Consider the following 6,060-nt stretch of genomic DNA (forward strand, 5'->3'; position numbering starts at 1 on the left):
AAAATTTTTTTTTTTTTTTTTTTTTTTTTTTTGTCTTTTGTCTTTTTCCGTGTCCGGCAACGGATCGCAACCCTCAGTGTTGCCCCCGTACCGGACCGGGGACCGGCAACGGGATTGCAACCCTCGGTGTTGCTCCCGCGCCTCGCTCAGCCAGTGAGCGGGAACCGGTCTGTATGTGGGATCCGAACCCTCGGGCGGGAGCGCCGCCGCGCTTCCCAAGCGGCGCACTTATCCAGTGTGCCACCGGGCCGGCCCCTTAAACTACAATTCTAAGGCTGGCCAGTTAGCTCAGTTGGTTAGCTGATAATAACAAGGTTCAGGGTTCCATCCCTGACCCGGCCAGCCACCAAAAAAACCCCCACAAAACTACAATTCTAGCCTTTCCCAATAATGAGATCTTCCCTCACTACCTCTGCCTTTCTACTGAAACTGTTTCTTCTACCTAGAGTACTCCCTAAGCCCTGCCCCCAACTCTGTTCAAAGATCCTGTCCAGAAAATTGGGTAAGCACACCACGATGGATGCACAAAGATGTTCATAATAGTACCGTAATATACTTTACAAGAATGATAAGTTGAAAACAACTAAAATGCCCAGTAATAGGGAACATTATAGATCACATACATATGGAATACTATATAACAACACAATGATGTAGATGTATATTTATTGATGTAGCATCCTCTCAACTGAAGCAGATTTCAAAACGATAGTCATACCTTAACACATTTAGTGGAGAAGAAAAGTGTATATCTAATCTAGGTGTAGAAAGAGTATGGCATACCCAGTGGTGATGACTGAGCTGCTGCAGGAAGCACCCTGGGCCTCCCAAGCCAGAGTGGTGGGGGGCCTCGAGCCTTGGCCACTCCCCAACACATGCAACCAGCCCAGAGACAACCACCAAGCCACAGCAAGAAGGGCCCCAGGTTCCCAAGCTGGGACGGTGAGGGTTCAGGGCTTTTGCTACACCCCTTGACATCTGCACCCAGCCCAGCAATGATCAAGCCACTCTGGAAACTCCTGGTCTCCCCTGTGGGATGAGGGGGGAGCTACAGGCCTCAATCCCATCCTTCCTCTTTCCTCCTTCTTCCATCCCATTTCCTTCCCCTTTCCCCTCTGCCCCTCCCTCCCAACTGCCCTGCAACAACATCCCAGAATTTAAAAAATAATATTAATAAAATTGCATTTTCTTAAAAAAAAAAAAAAAGAGTATGGCATAACACACACACACAAAATGTTAATAATTGTAGTGATAATATTGAGTTTTTTATTTAATAATTTTCACATTTTAAAGTTCTTTCCAATTAACAATGTTAACTTTTATAATTTAATGAATGGCATTTTAATAAAAAAGCATTAATCATTAAATATCCAAGTCAAATGTCATGTGCTCCTGAAACCTTCATCTATCCTGCATCTCTTGCTACCAGGTAATTTCTCACTCTCTTCTGTTTCCTGAGTACTTTATATATCTTTTATAACATCTACCACATTTGGTTTGAAATTATAGTTTTCTACTTTCAGGCTTGATTATCAGCTGCTAGAGTGGATAAGCCTGTCTTATTTGTACTGGAATCGACCCTCAAAGCCCATGACTCCCAAGTATCCACCAAACTTCTGAGTTTGTTGATCTGAACATAATGCAAGTCTAGAAAAATTTACACATCTGAAGACTATGCTCTTTAGCAGCTCTCCAATTGAATGTTCAGATATATCATAAGGTCCATTTTGGAAAGTGAGATGATAATATAAACCAGAATGTTATATATGTGGTGAAATGTCTGTATTTATTATTGTTCCCATGTTTGCTTTCAAAGTTACCAAAGGCACCCTTATTCAACTTGATTAAACCATGGGGCAATATTTCATAATCCAAAGGCAAGTCTCTCAAGATTTTAACCAGGTACTTTCACTTGAAATGAACAAGAATTACTTTTGCAATAATCTGACTCTGTGGGAACTATAAATACCTTTGTTTTAAGAGGAAATAGGGAAATGAATGTTTTAAAATTATGTTAGTCTGATGCAGGAAATTGACACTAACAAATGTTTCGAAATATCCAAAGCATTTTTTAAGGTTCCATAAAGAATGTGTTTTGAGAACTAAGTGGGTGAGATTTAAAATAAAAACAACCACCACAATTTTAGCTGTTACTTAGCAATTTCAGGCTTCAATTGTTCCCTTCTAAAGGGCAAGTTAGAAAACCGAAAAAGAAAGTGCGTTTAGAAGAATCATTGAGATAACTGATCCAGTTTCCTTTCTTTCCTCCATTTTACTCCATAAGATTTTAATTGAACCAAGATGAACTTTAAATTGCCCAGGTTTTGTTGTGTTCTATTTTTTCTCTCTCTCTAGAGGAAATTCACTTTTCATTAAAACTTAATTTTTGGTTCAAAAGCAGAGCTGCATGCAGCACTTAGTTAGGAGGAAGCCTGGCTGCTTGTCCCTGCACTGTCCCTACCTGAAGGAATTCAGGGAATACAGGGAAGGAAGAGAAGGACGTTCAGCAGGGAGAGGGCAGACCGAGCTCTCTCCAAGCATCCTCACTCCACAGCCCAAACAGACAGAGCATGTCAGGGGTCAGTGACGAAGCTCAGGCAACAACTCAAGAACTCCAGTCTCATCCTTCAGAAAGTAGGTTTAAATTCTAAATTGGCCTTAGCATTTATTTTCAGTTCCAAAAGCTATGGGAGCGTGACAAGTTGGGTTACACCAAGCACTGATTCAAAACCAAACCTTGCTTTTTATTCACCAAACCAAACTCTCACCACCACGACTGAGCCAGATGACTGAAAAATTGTGGCTCAGAAATGTTTTCACAACAAGAAACATACAATCAGTGGTGTGTTACAGCAAGCTAATACCAGTCTGCTGGAGCCAATTGTTAAAATCTCAGGATTTCTGGCAAGCCAGTTGTTAAATACAGCTATCATTAAAAGTTAACTTGTATAAACTTAAAAGTAGAATAAATTATACTAAAAACAAAGGTAATAAATACTCAAAACTCATCACTTCCTAATTATTTTACTGTTATCCATGCTTTTGATGTTATTTGTAACTACCGTAACTGGATGGTAGAAAACTATTTAATGGTGTGCTATTGCATATCACTTCCCAGCCCTGCTTTCAGTGACTTTCATTGGTAGTATGAAATCAGCCATGGTGAGAGTTATTTACACCAAGGAAATCTGCAAACACTACAACACCTCCTTCCAGCAGAGCCATCTTGTTAACATTTACCTACACTGTTAGTTACCACTGCTTGACAGTAGCTAAGGAATTTGAGCTGGCCGATCTTTTGAGTTAGAATAAAGGCTTGTGAATTATAAATCATGATAGAAATATAAGGAAGGAAAGTAACTACCTTTATTGGGGTCCTATAATGTACCAGTCATAGCACAAGGTACTATCCAAGGTCTCATTTCATGAGAGGTGTTGTCAAATGTAATACACAGATGAATCAGCTGAGGTTTTGAGAGGATGAGTAACTACTAAAAAGCCCAAGAACAAGAGTCAGGCTTAGGAAGGTCTGACAAAAATATATGATCTTTCCACTATGCTACCACATATACTAACATTATCATTATCATAATAAAACCAAAATCAACCACATGTAACTGTCAAATAATTAACAAATATTAATAGCCTCTGATGCATAAAAAATGGCACACACTTAGAGGGATATGGAGAAGGTATAGACAAAGAATTCAGTTTTATTCATATTGGCCAGGTTTGTTTATATTTACTTCAAAATGTACCCACAAAAGGTACCCGAGTGAGAAAAGGAGCCCAAGGAACCACTGGGACCCAAAGATCTGCCTTTCAGAAGGGCCATTCCGAGTTTGATATGAATGCTGACCTTGTGCAAAGAATACTCTTTTAATTCAATACTTAACGCTTAATTTACCAAACTTATACACCCAACTTAAAATGACCCCTACCAAGAAAAAAATGATGCAAAAACATGATGTCTCAAATGTTAGCATCAATTTTCTGAAGTGTTTGGATATTTACTTTATAAAACATTTTTTCTTTTATGCTTTTAAGTTATTTGATCGTGCTGTCCTTTTACCATGGTGTTTTTTTATTTGTTTGTTTGTTTTGTTTTTTAAGAAAATTCACCCAGAAGTTCAAAGGATTCCAAACCTTTAACAAACATTTACTTACGGATTATTTAAAAAAATTCTTGTCATCTTGGCTTCCTATAAGCTACCAGCTTCTCCCATTGTTCCAGTACATTTCCATCTCCTGTCGTGAGAAGGATGAATCTGATTAGTTATATGTCCCATAAAGGCCATTTCTTGGTTTCTACTATGTTAGTTTTTTCTTTTCTTTACACCTACAACAGAGAAAAGTACAGTCATCTCATCTCTTTTTCCCCAATAACAAAAAGGAAAGAGAGAAAAATAATATAGAAGATTACCCTAAGAGAAAAAAATTTAAAGAGCAGTAGTTCCTCTGTTGGGGGTTAGGTGGAGACCCTTCAAACACCCCTCCCCCATTATGTTTTCTGGAAGAGATTTTTGGTCTGTTTCCTAGGAGAGAGCAGTATTAGAGTGACCTACTTTCTCTTTCCATCTCTTCCCCCACCACTTTCCTTCTCAAAAGTGAGTGACTAGCTTGCCCGGGAGAACTGGAGGAAGCAGCGGCTTGGTGCTTAGCCACTGCCCTGAGCCAGGCAACAAGGGCCTTCCTGCAGTTCTCTCTAACACTTGGAGGCAGCTAGTTTCTGCTCAGTAAGCAGGATAATGGCTGCCTGCTTCTCAGAGACCAGCCAGCTCTCTCTGTCCAGCTTCTCTCTAGGAGGACTAAGTCAGGGTCGCTAGGGCTGAGTCAACATTTTAGTTTCAGAGAGGACGTAACTGATTCCTCTGAGTTCTCCAATCCTGCTTTATCAGTAATTAAGCTACTAGCTATGCTGATTCATATTTGAATTCTTGTTGTATTTCTCAAATTGTTTAAAACTTAGAGGATAGGAAAGATGAATAATCAAGCAACCCAAACCACCACCATCTACCAAAGGACACCACGCAGATAAAAATCCTCAGTCCCAAGCCCTACCACTTACTCGCCATCTGACCTTGTGAAAGTCCATTCACTTTTCCCAGCTTCAATTTCTTCATTTCCAAGATGATCAAATGTCCCCTACTATATTGTGTGGTAGTGAGGATTCAATAAGATGAAAGACATAATCTGCCAAAATCAAGCATGGTTTGATGCAACAAAGGTTTTATCCCAGCATCAGGGATACTCAATGCTTAGTGATCAGAATTGTTACCTTGTCCATATGTCCGATTCACCAAATACTGGAGATTCATATAATTCATGGAATAATAAAATATGCCCAGCAAAGTGCCTTCCTTTTTCCAAAGGGAAGTCATTCAGAATAATATTTTACTTTTGTTTTTTAATTTCATAACACTTTAGGGTCAGCAACCTAGCGATAGGACTTTCTACTTTCCCTTCGCAGAAGGGCCCCAAATAAAAGCACCCCACTTCTACCAGGTAGAATGCAACTATTGCTTATTTAATAGGAACTGAAGTTAATTTTCATAACCTGCAGCCTCAATGTTAATTCAGAGAGAAGAGGTACGCTGAGGTACCATGAGAGACAGCGTCACCTCAGTTTTCTGAAAAACAGACAGAAACCTAAAGTTACCTAATCATAAGGAGTGAGTGGCGATGGCAGATTGAGAAGGGAGGGGATGAAACAAACATCACATAAGTCCGGAGAGCTTCCCTAGTAACAAAGAAAGAACATGCCAACATCAATAAAAATAGAAGGGAAGGGCTGAAGAGTCAAAGACTTGTGGATTACACCAACACTGAGAGGAAGAAGCTCTCTGGCTAGCTATGACTTTATATGCCCAGCCACTGGCGATGGAAGCCTCTTAAAAGCATGAGAAATGCAGCAATGTTTGATATAGGTTTAAAATAAATAGATTTAAATCTCATGTGTGTTGTTTAACAGCAGTGTGATCTTTGCCAAGTAATTTATTCCTCATCAGGCTCAGTTTCCAAGTCTGCAAAATAAGGACAATACTACACACCATGCAGAGT

At 39.6% G+C, this 6,060-nt stretch overlaps 1 protein-coding gene across 1 annotated transcript in view; it reads right to left on the bottom strand.

Moving 5' to 3' along the window:
* Positions 1-4,251, bottom strand: part of SGMS1 (sphingomyelin synthase 1) — a 104,518-nt gene extending 100,267 nt beyond the window's left edge. Inside the window, exon 1 of the mRNA XM_008576258.1 lies at positions 4,168-4,251. The gene's annotated coding sequence lies outside the window, so the exon portion shown is untranslated. The remainder of the gene's footprint in view (positions 1-4,167) is intronic.
* Between the last annotated feature and the right edge of the window lie 1,809 nt (positions 4,252-6,060).

The sequence above is a fragment of the Galeopterus variegatus genome, unplaced genomic scaffold, assembly GCF_000696425.1.
Source record: "Galeopterus variegatus unplaced genomic scaffold, G_variegatus-3.0.2 Scaffold1319, whole genome shotgun sequence".
Classification (NCBI taxonomy): Eukaryota; Metazoa; Chordata; class Mammalia; order Dermoptera; family Cynocephalidae; genus Galeopterus; species Galeopterus variegatus.